At 31.6% G+C, this 26,211-nt stretch overlaps 1 protein-coding gene and 1 long non-coding RNA gene across 4 annotated transcripts in view; both read right to left on the bottom strand.

Moving 5' to 3' along the window:
* The window catches only part of LOC115882155 (lachesin-like), a 450,816-nt gene that overhangs the window by 230,568 nt on the left and 194,037 nt on the right, over window positions 1-26,211 (bottom strand). The window lies entirely within an intron of this gene.
* The window catches only part of LOC115882157, a 260,637-nt gene that overhangs the window by 110,187 nt on the left and 124,239 nt on the right, over window positions 1-26,211 (bottom strand). Inside the window, exon 1 of one of the 2 annotated variants that reach the window (XR_004050158.1) lies at window positions 3,948-3,995. The exons of the other annotated variant lie outside the window; for it this stretch is intronic. This is a non-coding gene — a long non-coding RNA (uncharacterized LOC115882157). Of the gene's footprint in view, window positions 1-3,947; window positions 3,996-26,211 lie in introns of those variants that run through there. 2 annotated transcript variants of the gene reach the window in all.

The raw sequence follows: 26,211 nt of genomic DNA, 5'->3' as shown, positions 1-26,211 counted from the left end.
TTTGTTAAAAATGCATATTTTTGAAAAACAGTCCGTAACTCCGAAAAGGTAACACATATCGATATGCGGTTTTCACCATCATGTTTTTGACAAAAATTGAGCTCCAGACACCGATATTAGTTTTCGATATTGTTTCAATGATTCCGGCCTGGTTTTTGTAAGGACACTTCTTAGAGTCGATCCAGATTTGAAGACAGTTTTAATGTTACACTTTTTGGCTATTAGCCTGATCTTTTCTGACGTTCCTTTTACATATGGAATAGTTAAGAGAAGGAGAGAGAGGAAGCATCCTCCTCAGGTTGATGAACCAATGAGTCAGTTTTACAATTTGATATAATTTTCTCTAGAGCCTTCTCAGAGTAATCATTCTGAAGAATCGTTTTAATATTATTTAGTTCAACGTTAAGTGAGGCTGGGTCACTGGACATGGTGTTAGCTCAATGACCTAAAGTTTTAACTCCTCTCTTAGTTGCTTCAGAATGGTTTGACTGAAAACTTAAATATTGTCCGGTGTGTGTAAGTTTTCTGTATACAAAAGTCTCAATAGATCCCCCATTTCTATTAACAAGGACATTATTTAGAAACGGCAGACAGAGGTTTTCCTTTCTTAATCGTAAACTTGATAGAAGCATATTGTGAATTCAGATGATTGAGAAAGGAATCCAACTGTCTATCGGTTCCGTTCTAGATTATGAAAGTATCGTCAACATATCAAAACAACGTATCAATATACAATGGAAGTCTGAAAATATTCTAAATGTCTACCACATTCAATGAAACGTTCAAATACTTATTTTGTTTCCCCAATAAAAAAATAGAATGTCAATCAGCGTCTAAGAGTCCTTCACATCGATTAAATGGTTTTTCACAAAATTTCTGTGGAAGTTTGTGGGGAAAAACTCGTTGGATGGATGTATTAAGTTCAATAGCGGGTCATTATTTTCAGAAGCAAACTAACCCGCTACTTCCTGAAGCACAAATATCAGTCGATCTTACACCGCTTTATTTAATGAAATGTTTCCGGCTTCCACCGAAAGGCCCGGTTTTTCCTTCCTCCGCTGGACAGGGCAATGATTTAACTAATTTAGAACTGTTTTCTTGTGTCCGAGAGCTTGGCTTTGTGCAATACCGTCTTGTTTTGTTTATTAGGAGAAATATTAGCATTTCTTCATTTCGTTACCAATTGTATAAAAATTTCAATAATTGCAACACTTATTATTTACTTTTTTATGTTCTACCAGAGAGAAGGCTATAATTTTTTCTTTAAGTTTAAGTCATTTTAATGACTTAAGTAATTTTTCGAAAGCTGACTTAAAACTTAAAAAAGTACTATATGGGTATTTCCACACTGCAAGAAAAAAAAGATTAAAAATATATATAAAAAAATAATAAAAAAATATAAAGTACTATAACATCGGTTAAATTTTAATTTTAATTTCTTTTTTGTCAGCATTCATGGAACACAGGGTACAGAATATATTTTTTAACAACGCCAAAATTATAATGAAAGAAGCGATAGCCTCTAAAAGAAAAACAAAAGAGGATTTTTTAATACAACCTAATAAAAATAAATGTATTGCTCATGCATCTGTACTCATGCCTGTGCTCATGTTAGTAATGTATGGCAATCGCTTTTTTGATTTAAAAAACATAACATAAATAAACATAGGTACGTAAAAATTTAAAAGAAATTAAAAATAATCATTCAGAAAGTTTGAAGCTTTTTGGTTTTACCTTATTAAGTAATTGTTAATTTTGAAGTTTAATTTGAGATAATGTCATTTTAACAGAAAGTCAACGGTTTTTGTAGACGTATCTGTTTTAAAAAAGCTAAAATGTTCTTGAATAGATGCATTTAAATATTTTAAATAGTTTTTTTCTTTGCTCTTTGTATTTTTTTGCTTCCGGCGACGGAAAGAGATAAACTTTCCGAAACGTTAAGAATTTTTTGTCCGTTAGGCAAATTTGTTTATTGGTAGACCACTGCTGACAATTAGTCTCCGTTGGATTAACGCCAGCAGTGTTTACAAAAAATAACTATTTTATTTTGTAGATTTTCATGCAGTGGCGAAATACCCATATAGGACTTTTTTGGAGAGATGAATCCAACACATAGGCATAGACATTTTTTAAAACTTAAAATTTAAGCAATTTTCAAAATGATTTGTAATTTAAATTTTATTCCAAAATAGAAAAATAATTAAGTCATTAAAAAAGCTTAATACTTTTAAAAGATTTAAGTCTTTTTAGGAAAGACTTAAGTCACATTTTTAAATATTTTTATGATACATTTCTAACAGCAGCATTTTTTTTAAACTGTTATAGGCTACATCCAAGCAGCAGATAAAAGAAAACAATGCTCAATATAACTAGGACTAGCAAAATGTTAATTTTTGGGAACCGGTTTTTGATTATTCGTCGTGTTACGCGTGCGTAAATCTTTTACCATTCAAGTGAATCCCTGACCCCGTTATAAAGACCCTTGATATAGACCGAAAGATCTAGAATATATTGAAAAGTACCTTAAAACAAACACCACCTTTTAATTGACATGCATTCGATGACGTCTAAACTGTAATCGATACATATAAAGTACTATAACATCGATTAAATTTTATAAAAAAGCTAAAATTTTTTTGCATATAGATATTCTGAAAATTTACCGTCTATTTCTATCTCTTCTGACTATTCTTTGTATCTCTAATTATTTTTTTTCTGTGGTTTTAGTCCATTTGTACCGACAATAAATAAATAATATAGGTAATAAAGAAAGCGGCAATCGGTAATACAAAAAATATATCAACATTAAAAAATAAGTACTTAAATTGAATCTTGGCTGTCTTGACTCGACGGCAATAATTTTTATTCAAGCCATTTTGCCGACTTCTCTGGCAGATCATCATGATTTGAATCAAAAATATAGATTTTTTTATAACATATTTTTACAACATAATATGTATATATAAATAAAAAATATGTAAAAATAAAAATAATATAAAAATAAAATATGTAATATGTAAAAATATAGACTTGAGTCATAGAAACGACTTAAATTACGTTATATTGAATAACTTGACAGAAACTGATTCGAAAAAAGACACGATTGATCAAAAGTCCAAGACATTTAAACTTTATGTTGATATTGGCTTAAGATTTAAGTTTTTTTGAAACTGGCTGGTTGCAGCACTGCGTTTTATGTATAAAAATTTCATCAATTTTAAAGATTTCTGGAAGGTCTAAATTTATATATTCTAAACATAAGTTTAGAATATGTATAAACAAACAAATGTAATAAATAAAATTTCAATGTAGCAAAACCTCCTGTCCCCTATATATTACAGATCTGTGGTCAGTCTTAAATCTATTTTATTCATGAAAATTAACAGAGTTTAGAATTCTTTTTGTAACATACTGTTTGTCCAGAAACTATGTTATGATATTTAAAGTTTAAATTTCACTTAAAATTTATTAAACCACTGTTGGAGAATTTAGAATGTTTATTAGCCATTTTGCTGCAAATTTGGTGAAGTATTTGTCTTTACAGTTTCGTAGTTTTGATTAGAATTAGAGTGTGTGCTCACTTCAAACGAAAATTTAAGTAATAATTTAAGTTCTAACTGAAGTTAATATTAACATAAAGTTGTTATATAAATTTCCATAGTATATTCATGCTTATAAGTTAACACCAGACATAATTTTCAATATCACTTAATATTACTTATAATATACCTCTAAAACCTACAAAACGGTGAATATTTGAGTGTATCGCAATTAATATATTTTCCCAAGCGTCGACGCACTAAATTTAAATGAAAAGTCCATAACAAGAGAATTTGCAAAGTGCAAAAGTATTTTCTTGTTTCATGGGCTCTTTACATATCTCATTTCCATGCAACCAGATTTATAAACATTTTAAAACATCAACTTGAATAATGTACTGTACTTACGCGTCTAGGAGAATGTAATGGATCTACCATATGCTACCACTAACCTATAAAAAAAAGTAAATTTACATTAGTTACAGATAAAAAATGGGTGATTCATCATGGAATTTTAGTGGTTGTGAAAGACATTATATCATTAAGAGTTTGTTGGTTGTTTTTATAGATCCCATTTTTAAATAATAATATATTTATATACTATTTTTTTAAAAAAGGTTTTAAATATACTATCATCCAATCTCATATAAAGTCAGAAAATATAATTTACACGTGTATGAACAAAACAAACAACTGTCACTGTCACGTATCCTCTGGCTGGACAGACTTTACCAAGAACTTAGAGAAAAGTTCGAACTAATATATTCTTTCTACCCCTAATGTGACTTTATTTCATTCGTTCACACCTTATATAAAAAATATATTTTCTGTATACCGTCAATGTAGGTCTAACGATTGTTATAAAACATACGTAAGCTCCAAGAAACTGAAGAAATTTCTTATTTATTTTTAAATGTAAGTAGAACATGCAAAAGCACATGCATTATATTTATAATCTGAAATCTATTTTAATCTTTTATCGGGGAAAAAGCCTTTGTTCTAAAACTGTGAGTGTGAATTTTCTTTGCATAACAAATGCTGTACGCGTTTTATTTTTATATGCACCCTCTGCAGATATTTACAGCTAATTTATTGAGCAGTAGTATCGTTTTGAAAAATTATGGCTTTTCGTAGTAAGCAAGGATAAATTAGCCTTAATAAAATCAAGGATGGGTTAAGATAATCTAATAATTACATCATTTATTTCATTACACTTAAAATTACTATCGAAAAAAGTAATAATTATTTAATTTCTGTTTCTCAATAATTGTATTATAAATATATAATCTAAAAAATCAGTTTCACTATCTCTTTTTATTCTTGACAGTGCCAGTTCCATGGTAAAATTTGTAAAATATATTTTCTCAATACTAAATTTTATTATGTAATTTGCCAAATAGTACTGGATAAAAATCTTCAACAGATTTCTAATAGAAAATAAAATGTGTATGTTAATATTTCTAGAAGTTAAAATAATTTTTAATGAATAAGGTACAATATTAGATTAGATTCTTCGAGGCTATCGGTCTGATCTACTGCGCCATTTTCAGATCTCTTGTGGTCCTCATCTGATACTTAAGTTACATTCTACAGTCCTATCCTTTTCAAAAAGTCTAGCAACTTGGAGACTGAACCCTCCTAAGCTCCCTGCCAATGGTCTATCATTGCTTATTACCAAGAGCGGTTCTCGGTAATAAGACTTGCCTAGCTGTCGCACATAAAATGTGTTCTGTCGTTACTTCTTCAGATTGACAGACCCTGCACATGGCTTGATCCGTCAATCCCGTTAGCTTCAGAATGAGCTTCAGATGCCTATTCTGATTACAATGCCCTGTCAGTAGATCCACTACGGCCTTGATGGTCTTTCTGTCTCCGCTTATCAAGACTGCCGTGAATTTCCCTGCCCTGGTGAGTTTCTCCACCTTTCTAGAGATTTGTTGCCCACCCATCATTCTGTTAGGTCAGTCATTCTCGTGACTGCTTTACCAACGCAGCAGAAGATTTCTAGGCCTATGAATGGAATTGGTGAAAGGTACTATACATCTTAGGGTAGTTTTTAATTGTATTACTTTAGTTCTTATGTATTTTCTTAATAATTTCTTATTGGTGACAAAATTTTTGTATTGTTATTTAAAAAAAATTGTTATTATAATGGGAATTAATTACGTTCTTTATAAAATTTACAACAGCGTTCATAAGTGTAGTAAATCTATACTAATATATAAAATCCTTAAGTACTAATATATAAAATCCTTAACGTAAGAAGCTCAATTTTGGCATACAGGTTGATTCTAGTGTGTAGAGGTTCGATAAGAAGGGATTTTTCGAAATTCCAGTTCCAAAAGGGTGAAACCACCGCTCAAATATTACAATATTTTTTATTTAAAAAACGGTCAAGTTTCCGAAAAAAACGCTTAAACACGTATACTTTATTTTGTTTTTTTAAATATTTTAAGATTTTTTAAAAATGTATACAGGGTGTTTCGAAAAATCTGGTTATTAATTAATCGCGATCCTGCTTAAAGCGCTTCACGTAAAAAGCTGATTTTCGGAAAACAGATTTACTTTAGGGTGTAGAGATTCGATAAGAAGGGATTTTTCGAAACTCGAATTCTAAGAGGGTGAAACTATCCCTCAAATATTAAAATATTTTTTATTTAAAAACCGGTGAGTTTTTCGGAAAAACTCTTAAACACGTATATTTTATTTTGTTGTTTTACACATTTTAAGATTTTTTATAAATTTATACAGGGTGTTTCATAAAATATGACCATTGAGTAATACGATTCTGCTTAACTGCTTGACGTTTAAAGCTGATTTTTGGTAAACGGATTGACTGTGGGGTGTAGAGGTTCGATAAGGAGGGGTTTCTCGAATCTCAAATTCCAAGAGGGTGAAAACGCCCCACAAATATTACAATATTTGTTATTTAAAAAACGGTTAGTCTTTCGGGAAAACGCTTGGACAAGCATAATTTATTTGGTTTTTTTACATATTTTGAAATTTTTTAAAAAATCATACAGGGTGTTCCAAAAAGTTGGGTAATTTCTTGACCACGATTCTGCTTAAACTGCTTGACGTAAAAAGCTTATTTTTGGCAAACGGATTTTTCGACAGTCAAATTCCAACGAGATGAAACTACGCCTCAAATATTACCAAGATATAATAATATCGCCATATTGTTTTTTCTCATGCTGACATAAATGTGAGAAAATTTTATCCAGTTTGTATGTTAATGGAAATTCTTGCTTTGCTTTATCATCACCATTACAAATGATTAATTCGACGCGAACGAAGTCGCTGGGACACGCTAGTTAAATAATAAAATGTTAATACTGCTCTAACCCAACCCTGTTTAAATCTCATAAAATTACCATCGCATCTGTCAAATATTATTTACGATTCGACAGAAACGAAGGCGTAAATCATATTTCACTATTTCAGAAAAATTAATTTGGATTTAAGTGAGTTAAGAGTGTTGTAGGAAGAAGGTCGAAAAGAATGAATTATTCCGGTTATAAAATTAACTCTAGGATTAAAAATTTTATCTAAAAGAAGATAAAAATAGAATACTGGAGCATTTTGAAATGATTTTTACCGGAGAAGGGAAATCTAATATAATTTTCATTCGAGTTAATTTCATTCATTACTTTATTCAATTAGTTGTTTGAAATTGAACAGGAAACTTACAGTCTGGTATGTAGCTGAATTAGTTATAAACTGAAAAACAGCCACTCAAAAAGTTGCCTCGGTTTTTTTTGCCAGAATTTTAAAATTAAAATTTTAAAAAATGCGAGTTTTTAGGTACTTTGTCTAACAAGAAAGAGTAATAAATTGACTGATTAATGTATTTTTTTTTTTAAATTGTAACAAATTTGATTTGGATTATACAGCAAAAATCTATCTTGACCGAAACATACTTCATGTCGCCTATTTTCTCATTAAAAGATAATAATAGAGTATTATTCCCAAGTAGCATTTGGACGTTATCTAACGTCGGGTATACGTCGCGTTCAATAAACCCGACGTCGGGTACCAACGTCGGTTCGACCGTCTGACGACCCTTATTTGCACCTAAATGGGGAATACAGATTCGGGTCGCCTCGACGTCGGTATCTGACCTAATAGGGAATGTAATTCTACCAATTACCAACGTCATATTACGTTTGATTTTAGTTACTTAAAATTCGTCGCTAAGCACTTACGTTATTTTTGGTTTCATATTCGCTACCAAGAATACATAAAAACCTAACCAAACTACCTAATTACAAATGGATTCATAATCACTCCTCGAATATAACTATAAGTGCCTATCTAATTTCGTATTATAGTAATTCTGAATCATTAATCCAGACATCAGTTTTGTCAACGGAAGTCACTTTCTTGATATATTTGATTAAAATACTCCGGAAAACAACGAGCGCTTTCAAAATTAGGTAGATTTATGAAATAAAAATATCTATAAAAAAGTAACTCACAATTTTTTTTTTATTTTCTAGCTGGTTTAATCATAAAACTGTACTGTGGTTCCCCCCAAACTCAACCTTATCAATATTATTCTACTAGAAATCGAAATGTTAATATAAATTTTAAAAACAAAAAACGATTTTAAAATGGCTGACAATCGGATACGTGTTAAGAATGGCGGATTTCTGTGTCCGACTTAATATGAACTACCAATATACCAATTCCAACCGGGTCTCTAACATTAGTCGTCTCACACGACCGAAGTCATCAAACCGGACGACCGGCAATCGTATTATGACGTATATAATTCCAACGTACGCCACGTAACCTCACTTTGCCTCAGTGTTGCCATACTAGGGAATTTTTCCCCAGATCTGGGGAATCTTGACGGTAACAAGGAAACAGAGAATTTCGGGCGAAATCTGGGGAATTTTAACTTATTTTTCAATTTGCGTTAAAATATCATCTTCATTGTCGGTCTGTTGTCGGCGAGATATTCTAAAGGCAAAAGGATGCTGAAAGAAATAAATTGTTGTATATAATTCAAGAAAAGGATGATGATTTACTTAAAAAAGACAATTTAATTAGTATTTTAGTAACAAAAATGTAATCCAGTGTCGTAGTTCACGACCGTAGGGCTTGTGCTTGCACGATACACGATAGGCACAACGACCAGACGCCCGATTCGTTGATGAAAATTATGTTCGATTTTCGATTGCCAGTTAGATGGTGTGTCGGCAAGGGGATCGCGATCACGGCAATCAACATGATATAATATAACGCTACATATATCTATATTCTAAATATATTTTGTATACTATAAATAAAGATATCCCACCACTGCACTGGTTTCTTACTTGATAAATTCGGGGAAACACGGAAGTTCTCGTTCTATGTTAATATCATTTCTATTGGCTCTGTGTTTAAACGTGTCACAGAATCACAATAATATTCTGTTTATTCGCTTTGATGTTTGTAAATTTTGTACCAGGTGCAGTTCGAAATAATGGATTCAGATTCTGAGTACCTTATGAACTCAAAAAGTCTTTATAAATAAAAACATTTTTGTTATAATGAACTTAAAATAAAAATTTATTAAAATTTATGTATTTTTATTAATCAAACACATACTATTAAATACTTAAAAATCTCAAAAATTTCTAGTTGAACACCGTTTTATGAAATCATAACTGATCATAACAGTGTTCTTTCAAAATGGGGTAATTTGGGGAATTCTGGGGAATTTCAGACATCCGACTGGGGAATTTCTGTCAGAGCTATCTGGAACACTGCTTTGCCTATCAGTGATTTGTGGATTTGTGCAACTATATTTTAGTTTTTGTTTTCTCCTTAAAAAAAATGGGCAGCCACTTTTTTAAGCCTAACCTCACATGTCGGAGGAGGATGGGGTCTGCTGGTTTCCTAAGCTCAAAATGAAATTAAGATGCACCAATGTAATGCAGCATCTCTTCCGGATAAAAAGGATTTACGGGTGGAGACAAGACATCACTACTACTATTATTATTTTGCAAAAGCCTCGCTCTCTTTCTGTAAAATGTAGATGAATGTCTAAATGCCTTTTTAGTGTTTTTAGGCATAATAAAAAAATTAATTTTGTTTACAAAAACTTTTTATTAGGTTATGTTCATGATGTTCATTAGGTCGCAAATGCTACTTAACGGGTTGTATTTACGGACGTAAATAGAGATACGTAAATTAGGTTATAAATATGAACATAAAATACAACAAAATATAATTGGACGTTACTTTAGGGATAATCAGTGAGACGTATCCTATTCGGACAACGGGTAGATGTCGGGCTAGTTCAAATATATGTACGTCGTGCAAGCCAACGTGGGAACGACGTTGGGAAATTAATAAAACTGGTACGTTGTTATTTTGTACGTCGACAGATCGTTGGATTTACCGACTCGGATCCAACGACGTCACTTTTAATAGGAAAGCGACGTCACAGGTCGTATAACCAGCACCCGACCAAAATTTGCACAAAGTCTGACGTCGCTTCAGGTCAGATTTAGTTTGAAGTCAGATAGATGCTACTTGGGTTATTATTATAAAATATTTTGATAAAAGTATTAAAATACTTGGTAATTAAAAACAAATAACAAATACAGAACTAATACAAATGAACCAATAAACCAAATAATAAATAATGTAATAAGAATTTTTTAAAAATTAAAGAAATATGTTAACAACTGATATATAGGGGGCACAAAACACAAAAAACTTCCGCGTATTATTTTTTCCAGTAGAGTTTTTGCCTTGTAGATGTAAATAATATTATAATTAAAATTAGAACATTCCTACTTAACATATAAAAAAAGGAATAAAAAAATTAATTACTTGTATTTCATTTTCATAAACATCTCTCTCGAAACATCTACAATATTTTTGTTGGCTTTACCTTGGTGGAAAAGTGATAAAAGTAATTCAGCATTTAGAGAAAAACAATTTTTTTCATATTAAACACAAAAATGTTTACCAAAGAAAAGGTTTTATATTACACAAAATAAGGTTTAATTTTTTAGCAAAAATTAATTAAATAAATTTGTTTGAATATACAAGAAAAAAAGATTCCGTTGTTTAATTAAACATATTTATATTTTATTATGACTCGTTGAAAAATAATTTTACAGTACAATATACAATACGTCCTCTTTTTTAATTATTCTAAATAATGTAGGTAATTGATTTTTTGTTTTGTTTTAATATAAGATCCAAAATTTAATATTTATTAAAAAAAATCGGACTCGCCTACCGAGGGCTCCGTATAAATTTCTAGGTACATATTATGAATAGTCTAGACTTTAAATAAAGACTACAGTACGCCAGTATGCCCCGGATTGTGTTTACAAGACGAAAAACTTTTTTATTATTGACATTTTGAGAAAAATACATTCTTTATAAAACATTTTCCTTGTTCTATAATGGCTAATTCCGTTTATGCTCCCCAAATTTCGATACCGTTTTAGAAAATAAAACATAACCGGAAAATATGGTTAAATTTTCCGTGACAGTTACGTCATTTAAATTCACAGGTAAGTCGTATTTTCTCCCATTTTTCAGATGTCATCTTTCAAAATATTTTCTCTCGTTGGACAGCCTATAGATGGTTTTTATTAATTTTGATTAACGTCATAATTTTTTCTGTTGTTAAAGTATCACATTTTCCCATAACTATTATCATACTTTCCTAACATTGAACTAAATAAATGTTAAATTTTAATTACCGTCAAAAAATATGACGGTAATTAAAATTTTATCAAAAATGAAAACGAAATTATGTTACCCTAGAAACGCGTTTTGATTTTAGGTCTTAAAAATTAAATTATATTTTCATGTTTTTTTTAATTGTCTCTAAAACATTTGGAAATTTGGAAAAGTATAAACGGAATTTAATATTATAGAACAAGCAAATTTTTTTTTATAAAGAATGCATTTTTCTCAAAATGTCAATAATAAAAAAGTTTTTCTTCTTGTAAAGACATTCCGGAGATATACCTACTGTACAGGGACATCATTTTAAGTGTCTCACTTGATTTATAATTTTCCTGTTTGGTATTTAAAGATAGTAGAAAGATTTTCTAATGTATTTTTTCGCGAGGATGCGGATTCTCTATACCAAAATTTTTTAAAACGTCAATTTTGACAGATACGACGCCAACTTGTTTTTTTTTAATGGAAACCACCACATATTTTAGCATGGTCCGGTAGACACATTTTAGCTAATTTCAAAAATATATAGTTTAGTATACTTTGCACTTACCGTTTTCGATATACTGTGGATTTAAAAATGAACATTTTAATGAACAGTGCTTTCCATAAAATCAATAAAATGAAAAATATACGAAATAATATGCATGTACTGATTTCTTTCGAAAATCGACAATATGAAACTATGAACTCTTCCTGGACACAAACTGTATAACATAGCCCTATAACATAGGATACAACATTTTAATGAACAGTGCTTTCCATAAAATCAATAAAATGAAAAATATACGAAATAATATACATGTACATACCTATACTTTTTATGATTTAATTATAAATGTATAGTTTTCAGACTTTTCCCTATACTTGTAGTACAAGACTTGCCAAATTTCATAGTTCTAGGTCAACAAAAAATATCCTAAAAATTTTGATTCCCATAAGAGTGTCAAAAGATACATTTTTTGCGGCATAAACGGCCGTATCTTTTTTTACGTTAACTTACGCTGGGGCCCCATTAGCCAACACCCAACGCCACGCCACGCGACGCCACCCGACGCCATGCCACGCGTCGCCACCCGACGCCACGCTATCCCACGTGAGCTCACGTGTTGCGACGTGGGAATGGGTGTACACATTTTGTAACACGTGTTAACACGTGCTAACACGGTTGAAATTTTTATTAGAGTTAAAAAAGTTATCAGTAGGGATTTAATAAGATCAATCTTTTGATGCCGATTTTTTCTGGATCTATCTTGTTATCTCCGATGCTGAAACAATTCAAAATATCGATTTATTTTATTTTTTAGACATCCCTACATCAACTACAACAGTAGATAGCTGCGGGACTAGAGAGGCAAGCGGGGAACAACACGCCGTAACACACGTCGGTGAGATCTCTGGGGCGAATCGTCCATCACACGTATGAGAGCGTGTTATAGCGTCGAATGGCGTGTCGTGTTGCCTAGTGTGTACGCAATACATGTAATTAAATAGAAAAACATACGCACAGATCTTCGTGACGTGGGGTAGCATGGCGTCGCGTGGCGTGGCGTGTTGGCTAATGGGGTCCCGGCATAGAAGCTTGATTTTTTCACAGCTTCAAGGGACTGAATATATGGTTAGGTTAAAGTGTCTGGACAGACAGACAGACAGACGGACGGACGGACAGACAACTAAGTGATCTTATAAGGTACTTAATCCTAAAAATAGTCCGATAATAAGAAAGGCAAAATTACAATAAAAAGAGTTAATATTAAGAATAAACGACTATGTTGGGAAAACAATAGTCAGGTTGCATCGCAAAACAGATAAGAAAACTTCAGTCGTGAAAACAACAGAAGACAACAAAAATGCCGCTAAAATTCCTTTGTTTCCGCCGTTCGGTATTTAGAATGTAACATTTCCCCGAAATATATTTGCATCTTCCGAATGAAGTTTATACAAGATATTAGTCGGCTTTAACTTCGCTACACAAAATAGGTCACACTGTAGAGAGTGGTATTTGAAATTTTACGCTGGTCTGTATGTAGCGCATTAACATTATAAAATATCTAGGGTTTTTCAACACTTAGAGTGATTGATGATTCTTTGAAGTTATTTTTGTCCGCAACTGCAGATATATACGTATATATGTTGGAAAGCTACTAGTAGAAAATCTTTAAATTTAAACCGACTCATTTCTCATAAATATTTAGTATGTTTTCTTCGGAAATAAATTATGATACCAGGAACTGTTTTAAAATCAACCAATCTTATATTATTTTAGACGGAAATTGAGAACTATTTTGATTAAAAATAGACCTCAATTTCATACCAAACCTCAATATAATAGAAAAATATTTAGAAAAGTGGAGATAAAGACTTAAAATATTCAGAATGAGACAGATCTATCAAGAAAATCTTCTCTGGGTATTAAGAGGAAAAACCTGCTGTAAAGAGATATAACATATACAGAGTGCATTTATGGGCATTTTGAGCACGACCTCGTCGCCTCAATGTGAAAGTGTTAATCAAAGTACAGTACAATTTGAAAAAAAAAAATGTGGGCTATTAAAATAAATGATTCAACTTTGAGAACACCCTGTATAGATAGAAACCTGGCCAATTTGCCGCATATAATAATAATTATCAATACACTCCCGTACACTATTCCCAGTAAACCTAGTAAAGCCATAAAGATTAGTGTACTATATATATAAGTAGTCTTAAAACATATGTGGTTTAGATAATAACTTTAATTTAATTTTAATTATTACAAATTATTTATTTTTATAAGTATTTAAAAATTATAATTTTAATATTAATAATATTTTAATATTAATTAAAATTTAATATTAAAGTTTTAATTAATATTAAAAAGAAATAAAAATAGAATAATCTTATAAAAACAGGATATAACAAAATTACATAATTTTTAAAGAAAGTGAGGTAATTAAAAACAACAAAAAATAATAGAAATTAAAACACTTTTTATTTTTACAAACATTTTTTGGCACAGAAATATAACTAACACTAACTTATTTTATATCACAAAATATATTATTGTATTAATTCCATAAAGAACAAAATCACACAATAACACTATAATACTGTTGCAGAATAAAAATTAGAAAAAAAAATAGACAAAAAATATTAAATTTATTTTTGATTTCTGTTGTCGAAAAAGAGCAATAATTTTTATAAACATTATAAAAAAAATCAGGTAAATATTAAAATTAATACCAAAAAAATAAAAATAAATGATATTTAAAGAAAAATTATTCTGTATTATTCTCATTGACAGTGGGTAATACAGAGAGAACAATAGTATAAGCCATTATAATGGCTACAATGATAAACAGATATATACTATCGTACTTTCCTGGTACTATGATGGAAATGTCATCGGAGTCTGGCATGGAAATCACGCTCGAAATGTCAGCGTCTTCATCTCCTTTAGAACCTTCCGCTCTTTTGTTGTCCAAAGCGGATTTCCCTTCCGCAAACAACAATTCCAAATGGAAGCTGTCCTCTTTCTCCATGTCAACCCCATCTTGATTGTTCACTTCAACCTCGATTTTTTGTTCTTCACCGGTAACGCCTTGCAGTCCTTCATCATTTTCTTCGACTACGATAGAGAGTTCCTCGAGATTTTCTTTGGTAATTTTTTGAACAACTTCAGCAGCCATCAACTCCAGATCATTGGGAGCTTCTGAAGAACTAGCTATAGTTTGAGAGTTGATTTCCACAATTGCCATTTTCTTTCTTCCAAATACTTCTTTACAAAATTTATTATCTAACAGTAATTTTTTATAGTTATATTATTTAACTAAAGAAAAAGCTTTAAAACTGAGCTTGACACTGCGCTTTTGTACTGTTTTATATTCAATTTCCCACTACCCAATAGTACGGGCTTATTTGATTATAAAAATGTTTCTTATCAAACAAGCTAATCAATAAACAGGTACGAACAATTGTATCGGTTACTCGGACTATAAGTTTTATAGTTATTTTTATTGTCAGTGCCAATGTCCATTAATTGCAGGGTGGTTTATCCAATATTTTACATATGAATATATATATTTATTAATATTAAATATACCTTACGAAAAAATATTAAATTGTCTAAATATTTGTTATTAATATATTCTGTAATTTAAAATATATATATATATATATATATATATATATATATATATATATATATATATATATATATATATATATATATATATATATATATATATATATATATATATATATATATATATATATATATATATATATATATATATATATATATATATATATATATATATATATATATATAAAAGTTATAGGGGTTTATAAATATCTATTAGCGAGTATATAGTATTTAAATTTTTGCAATTTTTTTTGTAACTACTATTCCAAAATACTTTTACTTCCTCTATGTATAAAGGTGCATTCTCACCACTCGTGTACTTGGCAGTATTTTTTATTGGCATGCAGGGTCTGAGGCCCAGTGATGAAATAAAAAGTGTCATTGCACCACTGAGCATTCATCTCAGCATTTCTGGCCAGGTAGACATCTTGCCTTATAAAACAAGCAGCACAGTGATCAACTTCAGACCAGCGTCATGAATGCCCAGCAAGCTGAACAATGGCGTTCCAAATTCGTATTTACAGCAATAGCCAGTGCGAACACAACTTCAGCCTGAATACCGCCTTGCTTCCTCGAGTGCGTAACTCAGTAATCAAGAACTTGAGATCTGCATGCCAATGCAGGGAGAGTCTCAATGAGCATTCAACGGCGAATGTAGACGTAGAACAGGGGACAAAACAATTGAGTGCGCTGAGACGTAACCATCTCCTGCTATGACCTGGCAGTGATGTGGAGATGGAAAACTGCTCCCTCTGTAAAATCAGATGGCTTTGTCGTTCAATGTGTTTCAGAACTGGCCTGGTCCGAAGAGCGATCAGGTCGCATTCCGCCTTCCATATACACCACTTGCAGCGCAATGCCTGTCGTCGATTGCGAAACATGGAAATGCCTTTTATATTGCCTTAGCAGCGCAGCCGGACATTACGGCAGGGTGCCCACCAAACCAACACCCAGCCCTGTTTTTCAAATTCGAGTCGCATTGTCGGCCAGTTACTTGCTCGATTTCCTTCACCACAGGAGGCCGACTTCAAACAATCATTTTCACGATAAAATGGTCGCGCAGTACTGTTCGTCAGCGGCAGAGAAGATGCACGCGGGAATGTTGTTAAGCTGTTTAGCAGATTGTTACGTCACGTTAAACCAGATCGTATTTGATAATGGTGGGGCACATAATGGGCAATATTAAATAACAGTTCAAACATATTAGCCTTAAATATAATTCAGCGCAAAAATCGTACTATCAATAGTATATTTGGTCGTTCATAATTATGAATACGCGGCGTAATATGAATGTCGCTTCAACTACCATTGAAAATCACTTTAATTACTGTACTGCACCGGTCTGATACTGAAAACACTTGATGATGCTCGTTTTTCATGACATGAACAACATCTTCATATCAAATCTCTTGTGTCGTGTATATTTTAACATTTATCCATTTTTGTTTGAGAATGAAAATTTATTTTTGAGCATATTTGTTTCAGATGACACCTTCAGACAAAACAGCAACAGAAATAATTTCACTTAGTTTAACATACACATCCGTAGCCGTCGTATTTGAAAATATTTTTGTGGGGAATAGACAGTGAAATAAATTACTGTTCAAAAGTTATTTGATGATTGTCATTTTACTTGCTTCACTATTGATATTTTATTTATTTGTTTATTTTTTTATATTTATTATTTTTTTGTTCAATGAATATTTTTCATTGTTGCAGTATAATATATTTAATAGCAGTTTGAAATTGATAATGAATCATGCGTGGGCAAACAATGTTGTTACTGTTATTATCAAATTATGTGTCCAATGTTGATACGTTTTTATTTTTAGAATTGGCCTGCAATAAAACAACAAAATTATATCGTTCTTCAGCCATGCGATTGTCATCATCGAACATGGCAACAAGATATCGCACACAAAATGATTTTTCACAGTAATTAGGCACAATTTTAGATAAGGGGCATCCTGGTCAGGCCTGCATAGTTTTTGCTTCAGATCAGCTGTCTTGGGTGTGTGTTTAATAAACCAAACATCAGATAACAATCAGCTCCTATAAATATATACATTGACAGTCAGTCGTGCCAGTCGAAGATAGAGTTTTACATAATGCCATGAAGTTTGCAAGGGGTTTGCACATTTTGTTAGTAGTTCAAGTTTTGTGTGTTGTTTTTTTCTGTATTCAGATATATTAATTATTTCAATGTCATTTTCTATTGTGTCGCATCGAGTAGCATTGAGGCTGAATGTTAACAAATATTTCGAGAGTAGGAGTTGGCCGAAAACAAAATGACATATATCAAATCCGGTTTTTATTCGAAAATGAGCCAGAATAAACATTTACTGAACATATGCAGCTGTGTGTGGTATCAGAAACTTGCAATTTTATCATAACTTGCTTGGGGACACCCAGTATACAACAAAATATTTTAGAATAAGCACCATTAAAATGTCCTGATTATCTGTATAAAACTTTTTTCTCATTATTTAAACGAACGATGAGCTATCGCATTATTGTCAATTACGGAATTTAAATACCGTTGCGACGGTCTGGAAGCAGATGAATAATAGCTTTTATTCCTTTTAAGAAATTAGGTAACCATTGCGCTCCTGAGTGGGGAAACCCTGTTTACAGTTTTGAACTGCCGATTTCCTTCATTTTGATTTGCCGGTTTTTTTCGACACCGCTGGCTCTGCTGCGAGTCGTACTGAATGAAAAAAGATTCGATATCGTTATTTTGTGCGGCAGAACATACAAACGCCGCCTGGCAACAACTGCTTTGTTCAGCTGGCGAAAGTTTACGCGATCACTGCATCGTCTTCACAGTGTTGTATCATCCGAGATACTGTCGAATTGTCATCTTTGTTTCAGATATATAAAATTGTTATGGTCAGCGACAAAGAGCGCATGTAGAACTTCTCGGGGACTTTGTATCACTTTGAAACATTGTTCGTTTTGTTAGTTATGGTGACCATTTTGACAAACAATGGTATAACACAGGGCAGTTGTCGGGTTATCTATATCTGCGGTTATTTATTGCCAGCCAGACTCTGCACAGGGGTCATTTCTGCCAAGCACACGAGTGGTGAGAATGCACCTGAAGTATTTGAATAGAGCCAGTAGGCTCTAAATATAGATATATAAACCCCTAACTTTTTTATATATATATATATATATATATATATATATATATATATATATATATATATATATATATATATATATATATATATATATATATATATATATATATATATATATATATATATATATATATATATATATATATATAAAAGTTATAGGGGTTTATAAATATCTATTAGCGAGTATATAGTATTTAAATTTTTTGCAATTTTTTTTGTAACTACTATTCCAAAATACTTTTACTTCCTCTATGTATAAAGGTGCATTCTCACCACTCGTGTACTTGGCAAGTATTTTTTATTGGCATGCAGGGTCTGGCGAGAATGCGGCGGAGTTCCTATAATAAATAACTTAAAAATTATGGAGGTATAGATGCCCGACGCAACATGTATACCCTGTATTATACCAATTACAAATGTTTGTCAAGTATACGAGTCGTGAGAATGCGCCATAATACAAATATAACAAAACGAAAAGCGAATTAGGTTTAAAAAATGTTTCAAAAGTATTACAAAGTCCCCGAGAAAAAAGAAGTTCTGCATGCATGGCATTAAACATTCATAAGCAGACATACATATCTGAAATAAAGAGATGGCTGAGATTCGACAGAATACTCGGATGATTACGAAAACTTTTTTTCCATCTTCAAACAGAGACGATCCCAAACGGGTGTCGAAATAAAATTTAAACTTTCGCCGAAACTCTGGAAAAGAGAATTTCTATCAAGATAAAAATAACTTGAGTTGTTTATAGGCAGCGTTTAGCGTGTCTGTATTTCTGCCGCAAATTTACCAAAAATCGTGCCAACGATATCAGATCTTTTTTTTTTTCATTTTCGTTCTTTCATCCAATTCAATTTATTTTTTACGACTCGCAGCCAGGAGAGGGGCCAGCGTTATCAGAAAAAAAACTTAGTAAATTAACAGCCAAATTAAAAATCGAGAAGGAATCGAATATAAAACATGCCAGACACTCGAGAAACAGTTCAAAATTTCATAAACAGGGAGTTTCCCCCACTTCAAGAACAATGGTTTACCTATGTTCTTAAAAAGGAATAAAACATATTATTTTCATCTGCCCTTTCAAGGACCGTCACTTCCTCAGCAGGTATTTTAGAACATTTACATGGTGGCCCATTAGTGCGAGTAAGTCCAATCTCGTCGTTGTTTAAGATATGAAAAAAAGTTTTATACAGATAATCGAAGGTTTTATAATGGTGCTTATTCTAAAAATATTTTGTTGTATACTGGGTGTCCCAAAAACAAGTTATGATAAAATTTTAAGTTTCTTTAATTACACCACACATTTTTTTGTACATATGTAATTCGAGTAAATATGACTTTATTAATTCCTATCTACCGGGTGCGTCTCAAAAGTGGCTCACCTCTATAACCTTCTCATTTTTTCAGATAAAAAAACCGAGATTTGATATATGTCATTTTGTTTTCGGTAACTTCCTGTTTCACCGGAAATGACTACAACTTTTGATTTTTAAACGACAGCCTCGGTATTTCTCAAGTATTTCTTTACTCGATACGATTTTAATAGAAAATGACATTCTGAATAGAATGAATTCTAATACATACATATTTTCTTCTGAATACAGAAGAAAATAAAGCAATTTAAAAAAAAACTTAACACTTTAGCAAAACTTTGTTTTGGAATACCCTGTATACAACAAAATATTTTTAAAATATACCCCTTTATAAACCATGGCACATTTGTATAAAACTTTTTTTCATATCTTCGACAACGACGACGATATTGTATATATTTATAGGAACTTTTTGATTTATTTTTATCTATGATATTGATGTTTGGTTTTGGTAAACTATTTTTTACACCCCGTATATTTTAGACCTTCCTCGTAGTATTTTTATCTAAGTAAAAAAAATATGCAAAATTTTATTGATTTAAATTTTCCCACTTGTCCTAAAATTTTATTATATTCCTAATTACTATTTCTAATAAGAATGAAAAAATCAATAAACATTTTATTGTCACGATAAAGCTTTGTATCTTGTTGCCATGTTCATTGTTGGTAATTTCAATTCAAAAGAAACCATACATATAATCACCATAATACAGAAGAATTTGATAATATAATTTTATTTATTTTTTATTGCAATTAGTTCTAAAAAGAAATAAAAAAGCAAGCGACCTGTCTTATCAAACTATTGGACACATAAAATTTTGATATCGAACTTTGGACTCAATTAACAACTATTGTTTTGCCCTTGCATGAGTTCCTTTATTATCAATTTCCAAAATAAATATATTAAATATATTATACCCTGTAAGCTTCCTAGTTTGATGTAATGTTAGAATTAAAAAAAAATGTGTAATTTCTACATTAGTTAAAAAAAAATAATAAAATATAAAAAAAAAATAAACAAATAAATAAAAATATCAATGAGAATTTTGTGTAAACAAAAATTAAAATGAACAATCATCAAAATAACTTTTAGATTAATTAATGAATTTGAACTTTTTTTCCTTTTATTACTATTCCCCACAAAAATATATTTTTTTCCAAAAAATACGTGGCAATATACAGATATGTGTATATTTAAAACTAAATTAAATAAATTCTATTTCTGGTTGCTGCGATATGAAACAGATATTGTTTTTGTCTAAAAGTTATTAAATACAAACAAATGTCATTATTGCTCCAAAAATAATAAATTTTCATTCTTCCAGAGTAAAAAAAATGGATGAAATATTTAAAATATACACATTTTTATTAAAGGATTTATTATGAAAGATATTTGAACCATGTCATAAGAAAAACGAAACATCGTTTTCATCAAAATTGTTTTCAATTTATCAAGACCAGTTGCAATTTTTATTAATTAAAATTGTTTTTCAATGAAATTAGTTGAAACGATATATTCATATTACATATATCATTATTCATAATTATAATTTACCGATTGGAATATACTTTTATATTATTAAAATTACATTTTTTTACTTTAGTTATATATTTAAATTTAATATGTTTTTAGACTATTTATTTTAATATTGCCCCTTTCATTTTTATGTGCCCCCATTCCGTTGCTATTTACCACCGTATACTCAAAATACGATCTATAAAGAAAGGGTTTTTGATATATAAAACGTGACGTAACAATCACAAGCAATTTAAACTTTCCAGTTAACCTAAACAACATTCCACGTGCACATGTACTTGTTCCCTCTGCCTTTGACTAGACTGAATTTTCTACACGAATACATTTTATCGTAAAGAAATGAAGGTTTGTTTGAAATTCGAGCACCATCTTGTAGTTGAGCAAGGAGACTTTCCGAGCAAAATTTAACTGGCCGACTATTGCGGCTTTTTCAATTTGAAAAACGGGCTTGCGGATTCAATTTTAGTTTGAATTAAGGCCCTGCCTTGAAATAATCCAGCTGCCGTACTAGGAGTAATATAAAAAGGCACATTTCCTACAAACGAATTGTCGGCTACTTTAATCGGCAAGAACGGTAGGAAATTCATAAAAATATTGCACTACAGAGTAGATTGTATATTATATGGAAGGGCGGAAGTAAATCACTGCGACCTTATAGATCTACTGTGTCCTTCTTTCTTGAGTTAGGTAGTTTCACAAACACACACACATTATATAGCCTACGGGCTTTGACAAAAGCCAGTATCTGAGACAGTTTTACAGAGGGTAGTTTTCCATCTCCGATATCACTTGTACCAAAGATTATAGCAGGAATGGTTATCGTCTCAGCGCACTCAGTGATTAGGTGTTTTGGTATGTCCCCTATGTTCTCTACAGAATCTACATTCGCCGTTGTTTCTTGGCTTCAATCTATCGAGGTGCTCATTGAGGAGACAAATCCCTGCTAAAAATCCCGTTACAATCCAGGCCGTTGCAGGATTCCCATTACAAGTTACGGGTGGAGTCTTCCAGGTTCTTGATTCCACTTTGAGTTGTTTTCCACTCGGGAAGCAGAACGGTTCTGGTTCAGGTAGGGACGTGTTCGCTGCTTTTCTAGCTAGATTATTTGCTTTCTCATTACAGGTTTAGGAGGACTTTATTATCTTTGCCTCATTTGTTCAGCTTCTTTAGGCATTCCTTGACCAACATCAAATAGATGGATACTGAGTTGATCACTTTTAATGCTGCTTGACTATAAGATAAGATAATCTACCTGTAGAATACTGGGGTAGATGCTCAATTGGTTACTAGTATTTACTTTTTGGTTCAAATACTCCCATCCATGTTCCTGATTTGGTTTTGGAAGCATCAGTATACCACGTTATGATGTGGTCTTTTAACTACCGAGCAAACATTTCTCTCTTCCAATTCTTTTTATTGCTCTATACAACATTGAGGTGTTTCTTAAAGTGGAATTTCCTTTTTGAGGATGTTCCAAGCTTATGAGCTGACAATTCCCCAAGTATGTTTCCAACAATGACCATTCTAATCATCCACTGCACATTGTCATTCGATGACAATGTGCAGTGGTGTTAGGTCTAGAATGACCTTTATGGCTGCTGTGTGATACAGATATATGGCGAGCTGTACGTTGCTCTAGTTTTGTGTACCAAGCAACTGCTCCATAAGTAATCATGGGGAGTCTTACTATCATGGTATATATCCAGCGCAAAATATTAGGAGTGCAGTGGTAGTCTTTTGAGATTCGAGCCTTTGTGGCTTTGCTGGTAATGTTCTTCATAAGCCTATTCCATAGTTTTACTGTCCAGTGTTATTCCCAGACATTTGACTTTTTATGAAGGCAGTATTTCTCTTCACAATATGTATCCTCAAAGATGTTTCTTAAAAAAATACGTTGTAACGTTTGTATTCAAGACAATGTTCATTTTTCTAAAGATGACCAATGCAAAGTCGATATTCTTGGCGCCTACAAAAATAAAATTAGTATCTATTTTGTCGCAAAAAACTATTATTTGAAATTCGATAAAGGAGCTTTTAGTTGAGAAAACACAATTTAGTGTCCAATTATAAAAATCGGGGATACAATTCGGACAGAAAAAGGTCAAAGTCGGATATCAAAGAATGGGTCGTGAGAACCCACGAGTCCACATATCAAAAAGAGAACTTCAGATTGATTTCTTTAGTATCCATCCTTTCCAGGGCCCGCTTATTATATTCCGATTAAATTTTCCAAGTCACACAGCTGAAAATCCTCAAATTTTCTCGGACAAATATAATTTCCCCAGCAAATTAAAATCGTTGGAAGGGCTGCACTAATCTATGTGTGCCTTCGTATATGTCGAATTATTTTTTAAAGTACTTGCTACAGGAATACAATTTTTACGATTTGTATGTAAACAACAAATTTTAGTAAAAGTCTATAAACTAAAGGTATAAATTAAAGGTATAAATTTCTGAATATACATAAAATGTAAGATTTAAATAAAAATAATAGTAAGTTTATCTGTATATTGCAATTATTTCAGGTCACATATCTATAAAATTTTAAATAAGTAACAATATATGTCTCGAAAACTCTCAGCTCGAAACCAAAACGACGCAAGACAATCTAGAAAAATGGCGGAAAACTTTTATGTCCCAGATTTGCTTCGAAACTTATAGTATGCTATGTTTTTCGTGGTAGGAATAACAAAAAACCGATCAGTTACGAAAAAATACGCCCACGATATATAAAAGTAAGAAAATCAAAAGCTAAAATTTCTGATACAATCCTTCCTAGTCGCTTAATTTAATTCTAACCAATAGAAATATCTATAGTTAATAATACAAATATTTTAACTTTAAGCTTATTAATAATCAGAAGATACAAATATTATAAATATAAGATATAACATTCAGTAGACCTGTATGTATTTCAAATTTCCACATTCAGGTTTGGGTTTCCAAATAAGTCTTATTTTTCTATACAGTGTAATTTATTAATGATCGTGATCATTGTTTTTAAATAACAATTAGCGGTTAATATACACTTCCTAGACTGTATTCTCCTTTTTGAAAGGAAAATGCCTCTATAGAAAGCAACCTTTTCCACATTGTCTAGAGCTGATGCCTGAGGGTTACAGTGCTAAAGTAAATCCGATGTTTCTGCAGAGGACAATTTTACTTACGCCTTTTTCTTTGGGGAAAAAAGAAAATTGTGAACGGAGAAAACAATGCTGAGCTGGCAACGAATTGAGAATGTTTTGTTTTCAGTCTGTGGTGTTTTTTTAAACCAAGCATATCTCTCGACACCTTACCTGCTTGCTTAGTAATGGTAAGGTATATCCAGGGTTGGATCATTTTTCAAAATATCTATGCCTTTTTTGATATATTACGCTAATTATGTATTGATTTTTTTTAGCGTGAAAGCAAGGTCCCAATCAAGTAACAAAATGGTACCAGTGTGGTATTACCACAAAATTAAAAAACTTTTGAATGTTTACTTATACTGAAAAATTTAAGGTTGCGCCTTTTTTATTAAACACTCAACATTGAAAGAGAAAAATTGCGACAACCTGTATAATTCCAGCTGCCGATTAAGACAGCTGATTTTGCATTTGTAGAACGCGTAACAAGATAGCTCAAGTTTCATAAACAATGCAGTACAAATACGTACTCTATATAGATAAACAACAAATTGAATTCTTATAGATACAGTCCTGCGAATTGTTAACACCAATTATACTTCGCAGCCTCGTCTCAGATTATAAACACCCTGTAGTAGCAGCGCGACTATCCTATCTACGACGTTCAAAGAAAAATAACAATTTTTTGCTTCCCTGACTCAGCGCATCGGGCCACGTCGAGCCTCGCTGCTGATAGTTTATTGTATCGTGTCGTATCCTATCGGAGAGTGCGTTCAAAATGCCTAAACGTAAAAGTGATGAGTTTTTGAGGAAAACTTAATAAAAAGCTTAAGGCGTACAACAGTGGTAAGTATATGAGTTATACTAATGCTTCCTTTTGTTTTAGAAAAGGCGATTTGATAATCAGCTTTTTAATACAAATTTTAAACGCATGCTCTCTGTGTTTAAAATCATTAACTTATTGATGTCTTATCTGCCTTATTATCTGCCTTATTATATGATGATTAGAAGTGGCATGCAATAATAATATGTATTATTTTCTCCCGATTACCAAACTTGATTTTTTTGGTATGACCCTGAGATTAACGCTGAAATACCTATGTCATGCTTATCTAAAAGAGCAAAGGTCAGAGGTGCCGTAAACCTTTACAGCAGGAATAAAATAAAAACATCGTAGTGCAATAATAATAAGTATTATTTCCTCCCGAATACCAATCTTGGTTTTTTCGGTATGACCCTGAGATTAACGCTGAAATACCTATTTCATGCTTATCTCACAGAGGCAAGGGTCAGAGGAGCCGTAAATCTTTACGGCAGGAACAGAATAGAAACATCGTAGTGCAATCATAGTAAGTATTATTTCCTCCCGAATACCAATCTTGGTTTTTTCGGTATGTCCCTGAGATTAACACTGAAATACCTATTTCATGCTTATCTAAAAGAGCAAAGGTCAGAGGTGCCGTAAATCTTTACAGCAGGTATAAAATAAAAACATCGTAGTGCAATAATAATAAGTATTATTTCCTCCCGAATACCAATCTTGGTTTTTTCGGTATGACCCTGAGATTAATGCTGAAATACCTATTTCATGCTTATCTCACAGAGGCAAGGGTCAGAGGAGCCGTAAATCTTTACGGCAGGAACAGAATAAAAACATCGTAGTGCAA

The sequence above is a fragment of the Sitophilus oryzae genome, unplaced genomic scaffold (genome assembly GCF_002938485.1).
Source record: "Sitophilus oryzae breed Bouriz unplaced genomic scaffold, Soryzae_2.0 scaffold_177_pilon_pilon, whole genome shotgun sequence".
NCBI classification, from domain to species: Eukaryota; Metazoa; Arthropoda; class Insecta; order Coleoptera; family Curculionidae; genus Sitophilus; species Sitophilus oryzae.
The sequence above is the reverse complement of the archived record's forward strand: the minus strand, read 5'-3'. Positions and strand labels throughout refer to the sequence as shown.